Genomic DNA, 21,616 nt, shown 5'->3' with positions numbered 1-21,616 from the left:
CAGCTGTGGTTGGGTCACGTGGAAGATGGAGACATGGTTGGGAAGGAAGGGTTGAGTGCAGGACATGGAGGCAAGAGGGAACATCACCCAAAACCACCTCACCTCTGACTGTGTGAGAAAGAACAGCAGTCCAAGGGACTTTATTGTTTGTCCCTAATATGCTTGCAACTTACCATGAAAACTTTACTGCTCATCTGTACCTCAGTTTACCAATCTGAAAAATGGGAGGGGGTAAACTAGAAAGTCGCTAAAACCAAACCCATTGCCATTGAGTCAATTCCAACTCATAGCAACCCTATAGGACAGAGTAGAACTGCCCCATAGAGGTTCCAAGGAGTGCCTGGTGGATTTGAACTGCTGACCTTCTGGTTAGCAGCCATAGCTTTTAACCACTATGCCACCAGGGTTTCCAGAAAGTCACTAGGATCCCCTGAATATAGGCTTCTCCATCTTCAGAGTGGCCACAAGAGAGTAGCTCCATCTCTGCTCCAACCAATTGCTGTTGAGTTCATACTGACTCATGGCAACCCCATGTGTATCAGAGTAGAACTGTGCCCCATAGGGTTTTCAATGGTTGATTTTTTTGGAAGTTGATTTCCAGGACTTTCGTGAAGTGCCTCTGGGTAAACTCAAACTTTAACTTTTTGGTAAGCAGCTGAGCTTGTTAACCATTTGCACCACCCAGTGACTCCCTTCTCTGCTCAGCTCCCTGTGATTTGCCCACCTTCCTTGCTCTGGTTAGAAGTTTTTTTGTTGTTGTTATTGTTGTTTTTCACAGAAAGGCACCAACACAGAAGGCCCTTAAGAAAATTTCTGGCTCTGGTAAGGAGAACACACACAACCAGCAACATGGAACAGCTAATAGGCTGCTTCTAAGAAAGGTTTTGTTTCTCAAAACTTTATTCAGTACCAACCATTAACTTACAGAAACCCAATATTGGGAAATTGAAACTTGAGGTCTTGCTAAGGGGTCTTCCCAGTTTCTGCTCCCAAATAGGCCTAGCTTTGCCCTTGAAGGAGTGGCCTTCCTCCCCTGGATCTGAAACACCACTGGCTTGCCCCCCCTCCCTGCCCCACCCAGTGATACCCCAGCCCTGGGCACTAGTTCTGGAGATCAGGCCATGTGCTCTGCAGAGGACTTGCTTGCCACTGACCATGTGAAGCTCTTTGTGTGAATATTTAAAAAGCACAATTCTTTTTACTCCCACTGGAATAGGAAGCACAAGCGTGGTTTGTACTCTGCAGCTACCAGGAGAATGCTTATGGAAAAGAACATTGATCTCAGTCATTTAGTTAAAAAAAAACAAAAGTGTTCACAATGACAATCTAAGGGAAATTATATTAGCCCAAAATTAATAACACCTGAAAGTCTTTTTGTTTTTTCTTTTGTTTTTCAGTATTTACACATCTAACTTATTTTCAGCATATTCCTACTCTGTGTTGTTTGAAAAGTTGGAATCACAAATTAACCGTATTTAATAAATAATATTTACAGATTTCATAAAAGTTATAAAAATTTGAATTGGGAGGTGGGGCCAACATTGATGCCAGACAGGTGCGTCATGCCATCCCTCTGCAGCAAAAATCTGAGGAACTAAGTAAAATAGATGCAAACATCAACCCTGGAAAGCTGAGCGTCAAATAAAGGGAGAAAAAACTATATCAAACACCAGCTGGAAGAAGAAACTGCAGAAAAACCGAGAAGGAGGAGAGATACAGAGTGGAGGCTCCCTGCCAAATAACACAGCACAGCACAGCCATCTTAAAACATAGCCAACAAGCACCCTGGACAGGGAGGATGGGAAGGCAACTTCACGGAGCTCCCAACAGGAGACAGACCACCCAGTAATCAGAGAAATATGTTTTCCCACCACTCACCCCTCTGATGAGTGGCAGAAGGAAACCACCACTCCCATCCTGGCTCCCCTACTGCTGAGGTCCACAGTACGTGCCCACACCCCAGGCCCACCCTGCCCTCTTCCACTGCATACCTTTTTTTGTCTGTCTTCCTTTTCTTTCTCCCTCCCACTTAGCCCTGTATGCCATCTCCCCCCTTTCATGCCAGCTCTTGCCACACTGCCATTTTTTTTCTTTTCTTTCTAACTTTTATCTAGCCATGTACACCACCTTCTCTCCTTTCCCACAGGCCCTGGGTCCACCCACCCTACCTTGTTGCCATCATTTTCCTTTCATTTTTTTCTCCCTTCCACTAGCCCTGTATGATATTTCCCCTCTTCCCATCAGCCCCTGCCATGCCACCAAGGCTAGAAAGCCTCCAGCCCACTGGCCTGCCACACCATGTCCATCCCGCCCCCACCCACCAGCTCCCACCGTGCTGCTAGTTTTTTCCTTCTTTTCTTCCTCCCTCCCACTTAGCCCCATAAACCACCTTCCCTCCCTCCCACCAGCCCCCGGGTATGCCTTGCCCCCACTGGCCACCCCCACCATGCCACCATTTTTTTCTCTCTTTTTTCCTTTCTTATTTTTCTTTTCTTCCCCCAACCTAGCCCTGTACATCAGCTCTTCCTGGAAGCCCCGCTCTGCCACCGCAGATAGAGTACCACCAGCACACGGACTACCACTGCCCCATATCCACTCCGATCTACCTGCCAGCCCCCACCACACCACTATTTTTTTCTTTTTCTTTCTTCCTCCCACTTTTCCCTGTTCACCACCTCCCCTCTTGCCACCAGCCCCAGGGTCTGCTGTGCCCCCACCAACCAACTCCAGCCACACTACTCGTTTCTTTTTTCCTTCTCTCTCTTTTCTTTCTCCCTCTCACCTAGCCCCATACACCACCTCCCACCCTTTTCTGCCAACCCCAGCCATGCCACCATAGCTGCGGTGTCCCCAACACTCAGGCCTGCTGTCACACAGGACCTGCTGCCCCTCCTTTCCCAACACTCAACCCTCTGCTGGAATGTGGGAAGCAACACCCTACCGCTCCCTGTCCAACAGCCCCACCCATCTGGTGAGGGGCTGTGAACACTGCTGGACCAACATCAATAGGCACAGTGCCCAGTCCTCCCTCAGCCATCTCACCAAATCAGTGTACAGCACAGCAGGCTCTCCCTGCCTGCTGCTGCCCCGCCCACCCAGACAAAGTGGGGGGAGCTAGCATGCTCACAGATGAATAAGTAGCAAAGCATGCCCAGCCCACGTGCCCTGACATATCAAAACAAAACAAAAAAGGAGGATGAAACAAATGAGCATGCAATCAATAAATAAAGAAAACAATACCTTAATGTCCCAGAGACAGCAAAACAAAAAAAACAAAAACAAACCCATGCCAGCGACAGTAGACAATATAAAAACATTAAAAAAAAAAAAAAAGAAAAAAAAACACAAGATGGCTTCAGCAAGTGACCAACGGAAAGAATCAGATAACCTTCCAGTAGAAGTAAAGACAGTGGTACTACCTGATATGGAATCCAAAAGAATAATATTTAGGGCTCTTCAAGAGATTAGAAAAGAGATCAAGGAAAATAGACAAAACCAAGGAAAAAAATAGCCAATATCAAGGAAAACACAGACAAAGCAATAGAAGAATTCAGGAAAAAAGTACAAGAGCAGAACATCAAAATAAACACACAACTAGAAATCATACAAAAACAGCAACTAGAAGTCCCAAAAGGTAAACAACAAAATTTCAGAAATGGACAACTTGATAGAAGGTTTTAGGAGCAAATTTGAAACAATGGTACAGAATTAGCAAAATTGAAGACAAATCCACAGATGGCACTTTAAGGAAAAATCAGAGAAAAGAATGAAGAAACCCTAATAATTACCTGGGACACAATCAGGAGCAAAAATCAGAGTTCCAGAACATGGGAAGAAAATGGAAAACACAGAGAAGATTGTTGAAGATGTGCTGGCAAAAAACTCCCCAATTATCATGAAAGACAAAAGCTGACCATCCAGGAAGCTCAGCAAACCCCATATAGGATGCACTCCAAAAGAAGGCCACCAAACGTACCATAATCACAATTGCCAAAATCAAAGACAAAAAAAGAATCCTGAGAGCAACTCAAGAAAAATGAAGTCACTTACAAGTGGGAAACAATGAGACTAAGCTCTGATTACTCTACAGAAACTATGCAGGCAAGAAGGTAAAAGGATGATATATACGTAAAGTTGAAAGAAAAAAACTGCCAACCAAGAATAATATATCCTGCAAAACTCTCTCAAATACAACCATAAAATTAGGACATTTCCAGATAGCAGAAATTAAGGGAATTTGTAAAAACAAACCAAACGTAAAAAAATATTAAAAGCAGTCCTTTGGTTAGAGAACAAACAACATCAGACAGCCTGAGTCTAGGACACAGGAAAACATCAGCCAGATACCAACCTAGGCAACTCTCAATAGTAAAGCAAAACTAAAAGGCTTAAAACAGGGAACCATAGACATCAATCTGTAAATGACAACAATGTCAAAACAATAAAAGGGGGAATAAACGGTGTACATATAAAACTTTCAAATGGAGAAGAAATCAAGATGATATGAAATAATAAAAGACTGGCTCAAACTTGGGAAGATAAGGGTAAATTTCAAGGTAACCACAAAGAAAGTTAACAAACCTACTCATCAAAATAAAAAAGAAGAAAAGCACATTCAGTAAACACAAAATCTATAATAACAAAAGAAATGAAAAGAATATCCACAAACAAAGGGAACTTGGCACAGGAAGGTAAAGGGAACAAAGTAAATGTCAGCATCACACACACACACACACAAAAAAAAAAAAAACCAATATGACAGCAATACACTCAGACCTATTGGTAAACACACTGAATGTAAATGGCTTAAATGCACTTGTAAAGAGACAAAGAGAGTGACAGGGTGGATTAGAGAAAAAAGGACCCATCAAAATGCTGTCTGCAAGAGACACATCCTAGATACAAAGACATAAATATTTTAAAAATCAAAGGTTGGAAAAAATATATCAAGCAAACAAAAAAGAGTAGCAGTGACAATATTAGTCTCAGATAAAATAGAGTTTAGGGCAAAATCCACCAAAAAAAACAAGGAAGGACATAATATGATGATTAAAGAACACTCCAACAAGAAGACATAACCTTAATAAATATCTACACACCCAATGACAAGGGTCAAAAATATATAAAACAAACTCTAATGGCACTGAAAAGAGACATAGGCACTTCCATAATAATAGTAGGAGACTTCAACACACCACTCTTAGTAAAGGACAGAACACCTAGAAAGAAACTCAACAAAGATATAGAAGATCTAAAGGCCACAATCAACAACTTGACCTCATAGACATATATAGAATACTCCACCCAACAGCAGCAAAGTATACATACTTTTCCAATACACATGGAAATAGACCCCAATAGGAAATAGGTCCAAAATAAACCACATTTTAGGCCACAAAGCAACCCTCTATAAAATCCGTAACAATGAAATAATACAAAGCATTCTATTTGGTCACAATGCCGTAAAAGTAGAAATAATAACAGGAGGAACAAAGGAAAAAAACCAAACACATGGAAACTAAATAACACCTTCTTTAAAAACAACTATGTAACAGAAGAAATCAGAGAGAATAAAAAAATTCCTAGAATCAAATGAGAATGAAAACACATCATACCAAATCCTTTGGGATGCAGCAAAGGCACTGCTCAGAGGTCAATTTATAGCAATAAATGCACACATCAAAAAAGACTAAAGGGCCAAAATCAAAACATTAGCCCTTAGTTATCTAGTGCTGCTACAACAGAAATACCACAAGTGGGTGGCTTTAACAAAGAGAAATTTATTCTCTCATAGTCTAGTAGATTGGAAGTCCAAATTCAGGGCGTCAGCTCCAGGGGAAGTCTTTCTCTCTCTGTCAGCTCTAGAGGAAGGTCCTTGTCATCAGTCTTGCCTTGGTCTGGGAGCATCTCAGCTCATGAACCTGAAGTCCAAAGGACGTGCTGTGCTCCCGGCACTGTTTTCTTCCTGGTATGAGGTTCCCTCGTCTCGCTGCTTGCTTCTCTCTTTTATATCGCAAAAGAGATTGCATAAGACACTGTCTAATCTTGTAAACCTCATTAGGATAATTGCCACTAATCCATCTTATATCATCATGATGATAGGAAAATCACATAAAATGGTGAACAATCACACTCGTGGCCCAGCTAAGTTGACAGATATTTTGGGGAGACACAATTAAATTCATGACAACTTGGAACCAGGGATATCATTGCTGTTGTCAGATGGATCTTGGCTGAAAGCAGAGAATACCAGAAAAATTTTTACCTGTGTTTTATTGACTATGCAAAGGGATTCGACTGTGTGGACCATAACAAATTATGGATAACATTGCAAAGAATGGAAATTCCAGAACACTTAATTGTGCTCATGAGGAACCTCTATATAAGTCAAGAGGCAGTTGTTGAAGCAGAACAAGGGGATACAGTGTGGTTTAAAGTCAGGAAAGGTGTGCATTGGGATTGTATCCTTTGATCATATTTGTTCAATCTGTGTGCTGAGCAAATAATCCGAGAAGCTAGACTCTATAAAGAAGAATGGGGCATCAAGATTGTAAGAAGACTCATTAACAACCTGTGGTATGCAGATGACACTACCTTGCTCGCTGAAAAATTGAAGAGGACTTGAAGCACCTACTTATGAAGATCAAAGACTACAGCCTTCAGTATGGATTACACCTCAACATAAAGAAAAATCCTCACGACTGGACCAATAAACAACATCATGATAAATGGAGAAAAAATTGAAGTTGTCAAGGACTTCATTTTACTTGGATCCACAATTAACACCCATGGAAGCAGCAGTCAAGAAATCAAAAGACGCATTGCATTGGGCAAATCTGCTGCAAAAGATCTCTTTAAAGTGTTGAAAAGCAAAGATGTCACTTCAAGGACTAAGGTGTGCCTGACCCAAGCAATGGTGTTTTCAGTCAAGTCATATGCATGTGACAGCTGGACAATGAATAAGGAAGACTGAAGAATTATGGTGTTGATGAAGAAATTAAATATACCATGGACTGCCAAAAGAATGGACAAATCTGTCTTGGAAGAAGTATAGCCAAAATGCTCCTTAGAAGGGAGAATGGCGAGACTTCGTCTCACATACTCTGGACATGTTATCAGGAGGGATCAGTCCCTGGAGAAGGACATCATGCTTGGTAAAGTAGAGGGTTAGCGAAAAAGAGGAATACCCTCAATGAGATGGATTGGCACAATGGCTGCAACAGTGGGCTCAAACATAGCAATGATTGTGAGGATGGCGCAGAACCCAGCCGTGTTTCATTCTATAGGGTCGCTATAAGTCAGAACTGACATGACGACAACTAACAACAACAGCTGGTCTCTTTTGGTTTCTTGCAGTAGTGTTTTGTAGTTTTCTTTGTATAGGTCTTTTACCTCTCTGGTTAGATTTATTCCCAAGTATTTTATCTTCTTAGGGGCTATTATAAATGGTAGTGTTTTCCTGATTTCCTTTTCAATATTTCTTTGTTGGTGTATAAAATCTAACTGATTTTCGTGTGTTGATCTTGTATCCTGCTACTCTGCTGAATCTTTGGATTAGTTCCAGAGTTTTCTTGTGCAATCTGTGTGGTTCTCTATGTATAAGATCATATCATCTGTGAGTAAGGACAATTTTACTTCTTCAAGTCCTCTTTACCTTTAGCAAGCAAGGTTGAGACAGAGCACCCACATTACTGTATTAAAAATCATATTTTCTTTGCCTGGATTCCTCCCCCACAGTGTTGTATGGAAAAAGCCTATTTCCTTTCCACCTGATAACAAGGTTGTATTATCTGCATATTGCGGGTTGTTAACAACTTGCTTATGAGGCTTCCTCCAGTCCTGATGCCACATTCTTATTCATGTAGTCCAGTGTCTCAGATTATTTGTTCAGCATACAGATAGAATAAGTGTGGTGAAAGGAGACAACCCTGACCCACAGCTTTTCTGATTTTACCCCATGCAGTACGCCCTTGTCCTGTTCGAATGACTGCCTCTTGGTCTTGGTACAGGTTTCTTCTCATGGACACAATTAATGTTCTGGAATTCCCGTTCTTTGCAACATTATCCATAATTTGTTATGATCTACACAGTCAAATGCCTTAGCATAGGAAAATGATATGGCACCTCCTTAAAAAGCTAGAAATAGAAATACTGTATGATCCAGCAATCCCACTCCTAGAAATATATCCTAGAGAAATAAGAGCCATCATACAAATAGACATATGCTCACCAATGTTTACACAGCATTATTTACAATAGCAAAACAATAAAAAACAACCCAAGTGCCCATCAACAGATGAATGGGTAAGCAGATTATAGTATATACAGACAATGGAATACTATGCAGCTATAAAGAACAATGATAAATTCACGACACATCTCACAACACGGATGAATCTGGAGGACCTTATGCTGAGTGAAATAAGTCAATCACAAAAGAACAAATAAATATTGTATGAAACCACTTTTTTAAAAATTCAAGAAAAGGTTTAAACAAAAAATAAACAATCTTTTATGGTTACTAGGGAGGTGTCTTTTTTTTTTTTTTTTTTTTTAGGGAGGTGTCTTAGGCTGGGTTCTCTAGATAAGAAAAACCAGTAAAGCGTATAAATATATAGAGAGATTCATATCAAAGAAATGGCTCACTCGATTGTAGAGGCTGGAACATCCTAAGTCCATGGATTAGGATAGAGGCTTCTCCTGATTCACGTAGCCACAGGGGCTAGTGAACCCAGGATCAGTAGGTTGAAAAGCAGGGCTCTTGCTCACAGGCTATGAATATCAACGAATCCTATGGTCAGCAGGCAAGACCGCAAGGCTTCTCCTGATTCACATAGCTGCAGTGGCTGGCAAGCCTGAGATTGGCAGGTAAGCTGATAGAGCTCAAGCCCCAAGTCAGACAAACAGGAGCCAGCTGCAGGATCCAGAGTGAGCAAAAAGCCAGAATGTCTGCTTATTTTCAGATGCAGGCCACACCTCCAAGGAGACTCCCTTTAAACTGATTGGCTACTCACAGTAGATTCCATCATGGGAGTGATCACATATAAACACTGAGAATCGTGGCCTAGCCAAGTTGACACACAATCTTAACCATCACAGGAGGTGAGGGGTGGGTAGGGGAAGTCACTAACTAGATGGTAGACAAGTGTTAACTTTGATGAAGGAAAAGACAACAAACAATACAGGGGAAGTCAGCACAACTTAACCAAGGCAAAGTCACAGAAGCTTCCTAGACACATACAAACACCTTGAGGAACTGAATTACTGGGGCCGAGGGCCAGGGACCATGATCTCAGGGAACATCTATGTCAGTTGGCATAACATAGTTCATAAAGCCACCACTCATATGTCAGATTGTCATACTATGGTGGCTTGCATGTTGCTGTGATGCTGGAAGCTATGACACTGGTATCCCAAATATCAGCAGGGCCACCCATGGCAGACAGGTTTCAGAGGAGCTTCCAGACTAAGCTGACTAGGAAGAAGGGCCTGGTGACCTACTCCTGAGAAAACCGACCAGTGGAAACCTTATGAGTATCTGTGGAACGTTGTCTGATACAGCGCCAAAGGTAAGTTCCTCAGATTGAAAGTCAATCAAAGGACAACTGGGAAAGAGCTGCCTCCTCAAAGTAGAGTTGACTTTAATGACGTGGATGGAGTAAAGCTTTCGGGACCTTCATTTGCTGATGTGGCACAACTCAAAATGAGAAGGCATAGCTGCAAACATACATTAATAATCAGAACATGGAATGTACAAAATAGGAATGGAAGCAGCAGTCAGGAAATCCAACAATGCATTGCATTGGGCAGATCTGCTGCAAACTAGCCAAAAAACCAAACCCAGTGCCGTCAAGTCGATTCCGACTCATAGCGACCCTATAGGACAGAGTAGAGCTGCCCCATAGAGTTTCCAAGGAGCGCCTGGTGGATTCAAACTGCCGACCCTTTGGTTAGCAGCTGTAGCACTTAACCACTACGCCACCAGGGTTTCCAATCTGCTGTAAAAGACCTCTTTAAAAGTGTTAAAGAGCAAAGTGTCACTTTGAGGACTAAGGTGCACTTGACCCAAGCCATGATATTTTCAGTTGCCTCATACGCTTATGAAAACTGATCAGTGAGTAAGGAAGACCGAAGAAGAATTGGTGCTTTTGAATTATGATGTTGGCAAAGAATATTGAATATACCATGGACTGCCAGAAGAATAAAGAAATTTGTCTTGGAAAAAATACAGCCAGAATGCTCCTTAGAAGTGAAGATGACAAGACTTCACTCACATACTTTGGACATATTTTCAGGAGGGACCAATCCCTGGAGGACATCATGCTTGGTTAAGCAGAGAGTCAGTGAAAGAAAGACCCTCAACAAGATGGATTGGCACAGTGGCTGCAATGATAGGCTCAAGCATAGCAACGATTGTAAGGATGGCACAGGACAGGGCAGTGTTTTGTTCTGTTGTATGTAGGGTCGCTATGAGTTGGAATTGACTCGACAGCACCTGACAACAACAGTTCATAAAGATGTTCTACATCTTACTTTGGTGAGTAATGTCCAGGGTCTTAAAAGCTGGCAGTGGCCGTCTAAGGTACACCTATTCATCCCTTCCTGTCCGGAGCAAAGGAGAATGAAGAAAACCAAAGATACAAGGAAGATACTAGTCCAAAGAACTAATGGAACACATGAACTACAGCCTCCATCAGCCTGAGCCCAGAAGAACTAGATGGTGCTCAGTTACCACCACCAACCACTCTCACAGGGATCACAATAGAGGGTCCAGGACAGAGCAGGAGAAAAATGTAAAACCAAATTCAAATTCACAAAAAAATACCAGATTTACTGGTCTGACAGAGACTGGAGGAAGCCCTGAGATTATGGCCCCCAGACACCCTACTAACTCAAAACCAAAGCCACTCCCAAAGTCCACCTTTCAGCCAAGGATTATACAGGCCTATAAAACACACAATAACACATGTGAGGAATGTGCTTCTTAGTTCAATCAAGTATACAAGACCAAATGGGCAACATCTGCCCAAAAGCAAAGATGAGAAGGCAAGGAGGAACAGGAAAACTGGGCTACAGAAGCAGAATAGATAAGGATCTTTCCCTAGAGTTGTTTTGCAATCAAAGAGTTCTGCAAGGTTCCACACCAAAGAGGGGTGTGGGGGGGGGTGGTGTGGAGTGTGTGTGCGTGTGTACCCTATTCTATCCCTAAACAAATTTCAGAGTAGAACTGGACTCCACAGGGTTTTAAATGGCTGTGATCTTTGAGAAGTAGATCGCCACGGCTTTCTTCAAAGGCTAAGACAACCACAAATCTACTTCCTGTTTTTTATAGGTTTGCCTGTTCTGGGCTTCTTTCCTTTAGTGTAATGTTTTTGAGGTCACCCACATTATACCATGTATCAGTACTGCATTCCTTTTTATGACTGAATAATATTGCATTGTAACTGTACTCCACAATTTGTTTATCCATTCATCTGTTGATAGGCATTTGAGTTGTGTCCACCTTTTTGCTGTTATTAATAATGCTGCTATGAACATTCATGCTCAAAAATTTGAGTACCTGTTTTTATTTATTTTGGGCATACACCTAGGAGTGGAATTGCTGAGTCATATGGTAACTCTATGTTTATCTTTCTGAGGAGCTGTCAAACTGTTTTCCACTGTGGTTGCACCATTTTACATTCCCACCAGCAATGTGTGAGGGTTTCAATTTCAATCTCCACCAACACTTGTCATTGTCCATCTTTTTTATTATTTGTACTTGTGGGTATGAAGTGGTATCTCATTGTGGTTTTGATTTACATCTCCCTTTTTTTTTTTTTTAAATGACTAATGGACTCATCGGAATCGACTCAACGGCACTGGGTTTGGTTTTTGGTAATAACTAACGGGAACCTTGGTGGCCTAGTGGTTAACAGCTACGGCTGCTAACTGAAGAGTCGGCAGTTTGAATCTGCCAGGTGCTCCTTGGGAACCCTATGGGACAGTTCTACTCTGTCCTATAGGGTTGCTATGAGTCGGAATTGACTTGACTGCAGTGGATTTGGTTTTGGTTTTTTTGAATGATTAATGGCATTGAGCATCTTTTCATGTGCTTGTTGGTTGTTTGTATATCTTCTTTGGAGAAATGTCTATTCATGTCTTTTGACCATTTTAAAATTGGGTACTTCATTCCTTCTTATGGCCAAATAATATTGCATTGTATGGATATACCACATTTTATTATCCATTCATTAGTTGATGAACATTTTGGCTGTTTCCATGGAATATTAATTTTAATTACATTTTCATTTTCACCAGATTGCCCTCACAGACAGCTTTTTCTTGACCAAGTTGCTTTTAGTCCATATGCCTCCAGCCCCATCACCTGGTACCCCGCTGGCCCCTCTGCCAGGCTCCTGTGCTCTGGCCTGGCATCTCACTGTGGTCCTCCCATCAGTGGCCATCCTACTGGCTAAGGCTCTCCACTGGATCACCCTTCGTCCTGGCCTTTGTCTTTCCTCCCATCTCGAGATGGCAGATCCTCTGCCCCACACCCTTAGGCACTGTTGTGGAGCTACTGTTCAACAGCCCCTGCTGGCCTGGGGTGGGCACAGGAGTGGCCCAAAGGCATTAGCACAGGACCTGCCAGTCATTCAAGGGGAGCTCCCAGGGACCTTTGGGTTCTGTGACATGGACACATCTTTAGCTGGTGCTGGCGCTGTGGCTACATGGTGGGACCATCTAGCCGAGGGAGTCTGATTTAGTTGGTGCTGTTTTAAGAGCACTCCGGTAATTCTAGTTCCCAGCAAGATTTAGCACCCCTGGTCTAACCTAGTCCCCACCTGCTGGAGAAGGTCGCTTGCTCAGGCTGAGAAGAGTCAGTCCCTTGGGTCTGCAGGAAACAAGGGCAAGCCAGAATCAGAAGGAAGCAGCCACTCCGCCAGCCACATGCCCTCACGTCTGACCCTTTTCCAAGCTTCGTGGGGCTGAGGGGAGCATGAGGGTGACAGCAGGACAAGAGCCCACGTTATAGTGCAGGGTCCAGGGCTAGGTTCTGGCTGCAACATTTTCTTCCATGCAAGACCTGGGATGTGTGCCCTAACCTCTCCAGCACACTGTTTTCACATTGTGGAGTGGGCATAATAAAGGATTCTATTGCTTTTTTTTTTTTTTTGCTTAAGAAGGTACCCTGGTGGCACAACATTTAAGCACTCAGCTGCTAACCCAGAGGTTGCTGGTTCAAACCTACCCAGCAGTTCTATGGCAGAAAGACGTGGTAATCTGTTCCCATAAAGTTTACAGCAAGAAAATCCTATGGGGCAGTTCTACTCTGTCATATGGGGTCGACATGGGGTCACCATGAGTTGTAATTGACTTAATGGCACCTAATAACAACAATAACATTGCTTAAGGTTAATCTACTGGGATGATTAAATGAAAAAAGTAGAATGACTGTGTGATTCACGGTGCTCTTATATATAACAGAACAAAACCGTTGCCTAGTCATGCACCATCATTCATATGTTTGAGCTCTTTGTTGCAGCCACCGTGTCAGTCTAGCTGGCTCTGGAGACCTTTTTAGAGCCCAGAAGATTCTGAATCAAATAAAATATGCCAATGCAGAGGATTTGGCTCCGGATGAAAGGAAATGACCCTGGGGTGTCCCTGTCCCACTGTTACCTGCCCGTGACCCACATTCTCTGTCTTACTTTCTCGCTGTCTTTGTTCTTCAACCTGGAGGACACCAGCCCCTGCAATGTCACAGTCTCTGTCAGGGTCTGCTTCCCACTATCTTTTACTCTCACAGAGTTCTTCCAGAGACCAGGGGCCAAATGTGTGGGGGGATCAACCCCATTTTTGCCAAAAGTGGAGTCCCCTGGAAGAAAGGAAAAAGCGCATTTGCGTTCTGCACTCACCTCACTCCTGCCAAGAAGGCCTGAGTGCCAGGGAGCCTCACATTACCCAAGTCAGTCCCAGCTTAATTACGAATAGCACCCACTTTTCACCTTCAACTGTCCCAGGGTGGACAGTCGATCCTTGGCCACATTACTGGATGCCTATCTTAGTTTCCTAGTGCTGCCATTGCAGAAATACCACAAGTGGGTGGCTATAAAGAACAGAAATATATTTTCTCACAGTTCAGGAGGCTACAAGGCCAGATTCAGGGCACTGGCTCTTGGGAAGGCTCTCCTCTGTAGGCTCTATGGAAAATCCTTGTCTCAACTTCTGTTGCCCCAACATCTCTCCATCCCTTGTCGATCTTCATGTGGCATCTACCTCTCCTCTCCAAATCTGTGCTTTCTTCTGTGTCTAATCTGCTCTTTTTACAGCTCAAAAGTGATTTGGTTTAGGTCACACCCTACATTCGTATGGCCTTGTTAAGACAATAAAGACAACACTATTCCTGAATGGGGTAATATCCTTGGGTATGTTATTGTTGTTGTTAGTTGCCATCTAGTTGATCCTGAATCATAGAAACCCCATGTGACACAGTAGAACTGCCCCCACAGGGTTTTCTTGGCTGATCTCAACAGAAACAAATCACCAGGCCTTTTCTGCCATGTGCCTCTGGATGGGTTCAAACTGCCACCCTTCAGGTTAGCAGTCCATCGCAATTTGTTTGTGATTCCAACACATATTTTGGGGGGAAACAGTTCAGTCCATAGCAGGGCCCATCTTCATTGTCTCTCCCAGAGGGGAGGAGAGGGGTCTCTTCCTTTAATGTCCCCTGTAGGGCTCTCCAGAAAGAGGACAATAGGCCACAGCCTCTGCTCCCCCAGAGGCTCCTGGAAGCCTTTGGACAGTGATGGAGGTAGGCCGGGCCTGGGCGGTTTCCCTGGTAAGACCTGATTCCCTGACTCAGGCCCTTGACTCATTTCCTGCTGCCACACCCACCTGACCTCCCCAGGTCACCTGGTCCTGTCCTTCCAGGCCTCTGTGCCTGGCAAGCTCCTGCTCACCCCTCCACTCACCCTCTCTGACCCCTCCCTGATGCACACCCCCAAGGTGCTCACATGGTCATAATGCCTGCCTCTTCCCCACACGCTGTGACCTCCAGGCGCTTAGTAGGGCCACAGGAAACACTGAGAGAATGAGTTTCTGGGTCCACCAACAGCATCAGGCTCTCAGCCTCCTTTCTAGAGAAAAGGCTTTCTTGGCTGATCCCCAAGCTGCAACCCGTTGGTGGGAAACCACACTTGCAAGTGCTGATGACCACTGTGTGAACTGTAAATGCTGGAATAATGCCCTCAGGGGGAAAACAACAGTTTCCCCAGAGCTAGAGGCTGCTTCAGAAATTCAAGCTTTTGGTCTTAGTCAACTCAATGGCACTGGTTTTTTTTTTTTTTTTTTTCTGTGTTTTTAGTTGTTTCAGAAGTGCTGAAAGTGATGACTCTTTTTTAGCCATCTGGGAAGGAGCACAGCCAGGTCCTCCTCCCTCCCCCTGAAGGGCAGTATCACAGAAGAGTGGAAAGACAACTGGCTTAGAGTCTGAGACTGATTTCAAATCCCAGTTTTATTGCTGATGACCTCTGAATCTCGGTTTCCCCACCTCAAATTCGGGAATCCCACTACTCAGTCAGTTTGTCTGACTGTGCTGACCTGCGTTGCTGTGATACTTGAAGCTGTGCCAGTTTAATTCAAATACCAGCAGGGTCACCCATGGTGGACAGGTTTCAGCAGAGCTTCTAGACTAAGATGGGCTAGAATCTTGGTAATCTACTTCTAAAAATTAGCCAGTGGAAACCCTATGGATCACAGCAGAATATCGCCTGATGCAGTGCTAAAAGATAAGCCATGTAGGTTGGAAGGCATTCAAAATACACAGCAGCCGCAAAAATGGACTTGAGCATACCAGTGATCATGATGACGGTGCAGGACCGGGCAATGTTAAATTTGGTTATACATAAGGCCACCACGAGTTGGAGCCAACTCAACAGCAACTAACAACAACAATTTGAGAATCAGAGTCCCTGCCTCGTGGCATTGCTGTAGAAACCAGGATAGGATGAGATGAGTACGGTGGGAACTTTTGGTAATGTTTGAAGCACAACATTCATGTGAGTGACACTTGGTATGAGAATGTTAGTGACAGCTGGGTCAGTGCTGAGCATGAGTCCTGCCCTTCTCCCCTCAGAGTCCCACCAGCCTCATCTCTGCATGTGGATCTGTGCTCCTGCCCTGGGCCAATACCAGAGTCTTCTGCTGGTCCAGGGTGGCTGCGGTGAGTGCAAGGTTCATCCAGCCCAGCAATCCATTGGAGAGGATTTCTGCAGACCACTGGGATTCCAACTGAATGACAGTTCCTCCCTCCTACATGACACAGCCTGTCTGGTGCCCTTCTCCAACCACTTCCCCTTATTCACAGATGGGTCTAGATCACATAGCAATGGGCCCAGCCCTGGGATCATGGTTCACAGCAAAATGGTGAAGAAGCTACTCACTTCAGTGTCACCTGAGAGAGCCAGAATCATCTCAAGCTCATTGTCAGTCTCGAGGGTAAAACAGAAGATGATCTGATGGCTGTTGTGGTAAATATGGGTGGAGAAGCGCAGCAAGGAAGAGAAGAGGACTGTGCCCTACATTCAATGAAGGGGAAACAGCATGTGCAAGGGCCTGGAGGCAGGAACATATTTGGTTTGTTTGAGGAATACTAGGGCTGGAGCTTAGTGAGCAGAGAGGAGAGTGGCAACAGACGATGTCCAAGAAGTAGCCAGGGGCCAAATGATTTGGGCCCACAATTGGAGCTTTGGAATTTATTCAAAATGTAATGGGAAGCTTTTGCAGAGTTTTGAGGAGGAAAATGATGTGATCAGGTTTGTCTTTTAAAAGGAATAAAGTAATAAAGGTAATAAGGAGTCATGAATACCCATGTATCCACCACCCATCTTAAGTAACAAACCATTACAGACACAGTCCAAGGCCCTGTGTTTCCTTCCTGTAACGGATATAACCACTACTCTGAATTTGGTGTTTTCCACTGTATATGTTATATATCTATATAGTTATTTTATTATTTTTCAGATCTTTATAAATAATATTATACTATGTATTTTTTCTGCTACTTGCTTTTTTTGCTCAACATCATGGTTGTGAGTTTCTACCATGTGGATATACGTTGTTCTAGTTCATTTGTTATCTACTACTACATAGTAAGAACTGTGAGAAGTCATTTATTTTATATTATTCTGTTCATCAGTGTTTAGGTTGTTTCCTATATTTTTCAGCTATAAGTCATGCCACTATGAACATTCTTGTACCTGTTTCTTATGCATAAAAGAAATTTCTCTAAGATAAATAAATGCCTGCTGTTGGGGACTACTGAGTCAATTCTCACTCATGTGACAGAGTAGAACTGCACCATAGTGAAGTAGAGAAAATACATTTTCTCCAGTGTTTTAATATTAAAGTAGAGAGGATATATTTCCTCATTTGTTTTAGTATAGCTGTATAAAAAAAAAAGCTGTATGAACTGCGATTAATCTCTAGTCCTTGGAAAATGGCGCAGGTTCTGTTCAAGATAGGGCTGAGCAGCCTGTTCCACTCTTAACATAACAAACACCCTAATACCTTACAACATGTTTTCTCCTATTCACAATGGGTGATTGAGAGCTTGACATAATTAATGCCATAATGATGCTCTAAGTAATCTCTGAAAACATTTTTTATTGTACCAGCTGCACCAGTCTCTTCCAAAGGGGTGCGGAGCTCTCTCAGCTCCTGTGGCCTTGGTCTCTCTTCTCTTCTTTGTTCTCTTGAGAAATGGCCTTCAGCCTGCAAGACGGCAGCTAGAAAAGCTGCCTGACACTTTTTGATCTGCAGCTTTCTTTCTTGCTCCTTATCTCAGCCAGAGTGGACTTGGCAGAGCAGTTCTGCTAGCAAAGAGATTCTTATGTAAGTTTTTTTTCCAGCCTGTTACAAACATACAGATTAGAGTCCAGATGTCTGACATGCGTATCTTTAGTTTAATAAAGAGTTTCTAGTAGTTGTTTTGTGATGTATAAGACCATCTGTGGGCTACGTGCTTAAAAACATTAGGTAACCCTGACCTTCCCCTATAAAACCCACTGCTAGCTCCTTAGAATTAGATAGAATTTGGGAGAAATTTAACCCCCTCTGTCTCTTGGATACCTGTGTTCAATAAAGCCCTCTTGCTGCTTTTCTCCTCTCTCAGTATTGGCTTTGCAGCAGGCGGCTCGAATCCGAGGTTTGCAGTAACAATAGGGTTTTCTAGGCTGTGATCTTTACAGGACAGATCACCAGGTGTTTTGGATTGAGTTATGTCCTCCCAAAAATGTGTATATCAGTTGGGTTGCGCCACGATTCCCAGTATTGTGTGATTTTCCTGTATGGTGTAAATCCTGCCTCTATAATGTTAATGAGGGAGGATGGGCGGCAGTTGTGTTAGTGAGGCAGGACTCAACCTACAGGACTGGATTATATCTTGAGGCAATCTCTTGAGATATAAAAGAGAGAATCGAGCAGAGAGACAGGGGACCTCATACCACCAAGAAAGAAGCAACGGCAGCAGAGCGCGTCCTTTAGACCTGGGGTTCCTGCGCAGAGAAGCTCCTTGACCAGGGGAAGAGGACAGAGAGAGAAAGCCTTCCCCTGGAGCCGACACTACTAGACTGTGAGAGAATAAATTTCTCTTTGTTAAAGTGATCCACTTGCGGTATTTCTGTTACAGCAGCACTAGATGACCAAGACACCAGCTCTTTCTCCTGCAGAGCTGCTGGGTGGATTTGAATCGCCAACCTTTCAGTTAGCAGCTGAGCACTTAACCATTGTGCCACCAGGGCTCCTAAGGTAAATACCTAGGGATGGAATTTCTGTGTCTTGTTCAACTTGAAAGGTGCTTTCAGAGAGGTTGGACCAGTTCCTTTCCTCCCCATGAAGCGGAAGAGTGTTCCACGTCCACTGCAGCACTTGGTATTGTCAGACTTTAGTTTTGCTGTCTGGGGGGTGTGAAATAGTATCTCCTTGTGGTTTGGTTTTGCATTGCCTTGATTACTCATGAGATTGAGACTCTTCATGTATTTCAATCATTCCTATTTCTTCTGCAGATTGCTGCTTCATGACTTTTTATGACTTTTCAATGGGGTAGTTCGTCCTTTACTCATTGATTTTTAGGATTTCTTTATGTAGTCTGGATGCTAATTCACTCATTCAGCACACGCACACATATAAATAGTTTCAAAATAACAACACCAATATGATTACTAACAAGATTCCTTAGTGCTGTGTAAGACTTCTTTGCAGTTTTTCTTGTCTTTTATATACTCCACTAGGTTGTTGTCGTTGGGTGCAGTTCCTACTCATACAGACCCCATGTGTTACAGAGTAGAACTGCCCCCATAGGATTTCCTTGGCTCTAATCTTTACGGAAGCAAGTCGACAGATCTTTCTCCCACAGAGCTGCTGGGTGGGTTTGAACCACCAACCTTTTGGTTAGCAGCCGAGCACTTAACTGTTGCACCATCAGGACTCCTTACTCCAGTAGGTCTTAACAATAAAAATACCATGTTTTGAAAAAACTTGGAATAATTTTTCCATGTGTATTTATACCACCCACTCAATATATAATTGCTCAATTGATTTAGTGTGTTTTTAAGTTTAGGGATTGATTTTTTTCTTTTCTACTTAATTTTGTTTTATATTATGTCAAACACAAGGCTCTAAAGTCAAAACTACAAAACAAAGAATACCCAGGAAAATCCATCTTCCAACCCCATTGTCTTACTCTTTCCCCTACCTCTTCCTTTTAGAAAACCACTTTAAATAATTTTTGGATTCTTTTTCCCTTGTTTATGTTTGAAAACATAAGCCAGTGCCTAAATATATTCATGTTTCCAAACTTTCTTATGCCATACATGAAAATATATGCACACATACACTGTTCTGCATCTTGCTTCTTTTCACTCAGAAGTGTAGCCTAGAGATTATTCTCTGCATAGGCCTCCGTTATGTGAATTACCCTGGTTTAGGCGACCAGCCCCCAATGGATAGGCATTTGCGTGGTTGCACCATGTTGCTGCAAATAGGGCTGCAATGAATAGCTTTTTTGCAAGTCTTTCTTTGGGATAGAGTCTCGGGGTGGGTCACGGAGTACAAGTATATGTCCTCTTACTTGTTTACTTCCTTGTTCACTTGTTTATAATATCTCTTTCCTCACAGGGGTGTAAGGTACTTGGCTGTATTGTTCATCATTGCATTTCCAACTCATTGTAGACACATTTCTGGTTGAAAGAATAAATCTTATCATGTCATTCCCCTGCTTAAAACCCTGCAATAGCTGCCTATCACCCACAGGATAAAATCAGACAGAGACACTAGGATGATCTCACCTCCCCCTAGCTGTACGCCACGTTCTCTGCCAATTTCCTTGAACCTGATGCTCTGGGCATACCAAATGACTTTCACTCCCTATGTGTTTTCACATCAGTACATGCTATTCTCTCTGCCTATGATGTCCCCATCCTACCCCCACTGTGTTCACCACACAAACTCCTTCCCAGCCTTCAAAACTCAGGCCAAGCACCAGCTCCTCCATGGAGCTTTTGAACACAGGAATTCTCCCTATCACATGGTGATTACTTGTTTAAATATCTGTTCTACTCATGAACATGAACTCCATACAATAGGAACCACCCCTCACTCATCTCTGTACCCCCAGTACTTAACATGTACACTAACAGGAGTTTGACAAATGCTTGCTGAATAAGTGAAAGGGAAGACTTCTGTCTTTGAATAAACTAGGAATTTAATACAAAAGACTTGGATTGGAATCCTGGCTTTACCACCTACTACCTGGGAGATCTCAGGCAAATCACCTGACCTCTCTGCACCTGTAAGATGGTAGTATCTGAAGTCCTCTAACTTCAGGAGAATGAGAGAGAATCACCATCAGCCCAAAGCTGATGGTGATTCCTATGAGGTGGCAGTAGTAGTCATGTTGTCAGAACCTGTCTAACTTCAGGAGGGGATAATGACCAGGATTAGCCCAAAGCGGTTCCCATGAGGTGGAGCTCAGACATGCTTCCACTCTCCAACCTTTCTACTAATTCTGACACCAGCCATCCCTCCCACAGTACTTTCTACTTCTCTTCTGGGTTCAATAATCCATTGCAATGGCCACACAGAACTCAGACCATACTTGCAGTTAAGTGGTTGAGTGCAACTCAGGATCAGGATCAGGATCAGGAAGCCTGTAGACAAAGTCTCCCTTTTTCAGTGCAGGACAGCTCTCTAAGCTCCTCTCAACCGTGCAGGCCCCCTTTCAGCCCTAACCACAGGCCTCCTTTTGACCCCCTCAGGAGAGGCTCCTCTTAGCCCCCTCAGGACAGGCTCTTCTAGGTCCTACCATCTGTCACCATCGACTCTGCAGCTGGGCCCCTTCTGGGCCTCTCACTGTCTTTAATGTCACAGCCCTTAATACATGTTACAGTTCTTTTAGGAGGTTCCTTGCCTCCTCTCTCTCTCTGCTTCTCTCTTCTTTCTTCCTTCTGCTTTTCTTCTTGCTTCTTTCTGTCTGAAAAACCTTTGTGAGGTTGGCTACTTATATACACAAACTCCTTGTTGATATCAAGGGATGGTCCTCCCACCAGGGCCATGAACTGACCGGTCCTCTCTTGGT

This window comes from Elephas maximus, chromosome 3, assembly GCF_024166365.1.
Source record: "Elephas maximus indicus isolate mEleMax1 chromosome 3, mEleMax1 primary haplotype, whole genome shotgun sequence".
NCBI classification, from domain to species: domain Eukaryota; kingdom Metazoa; phylum Chordata; class Mammalia; order Proboscidea; family Elephantidae; genus Elephas; species Elephas maximus.
This window is presented reverse-complemented; position numbering follows the sequence as displayed.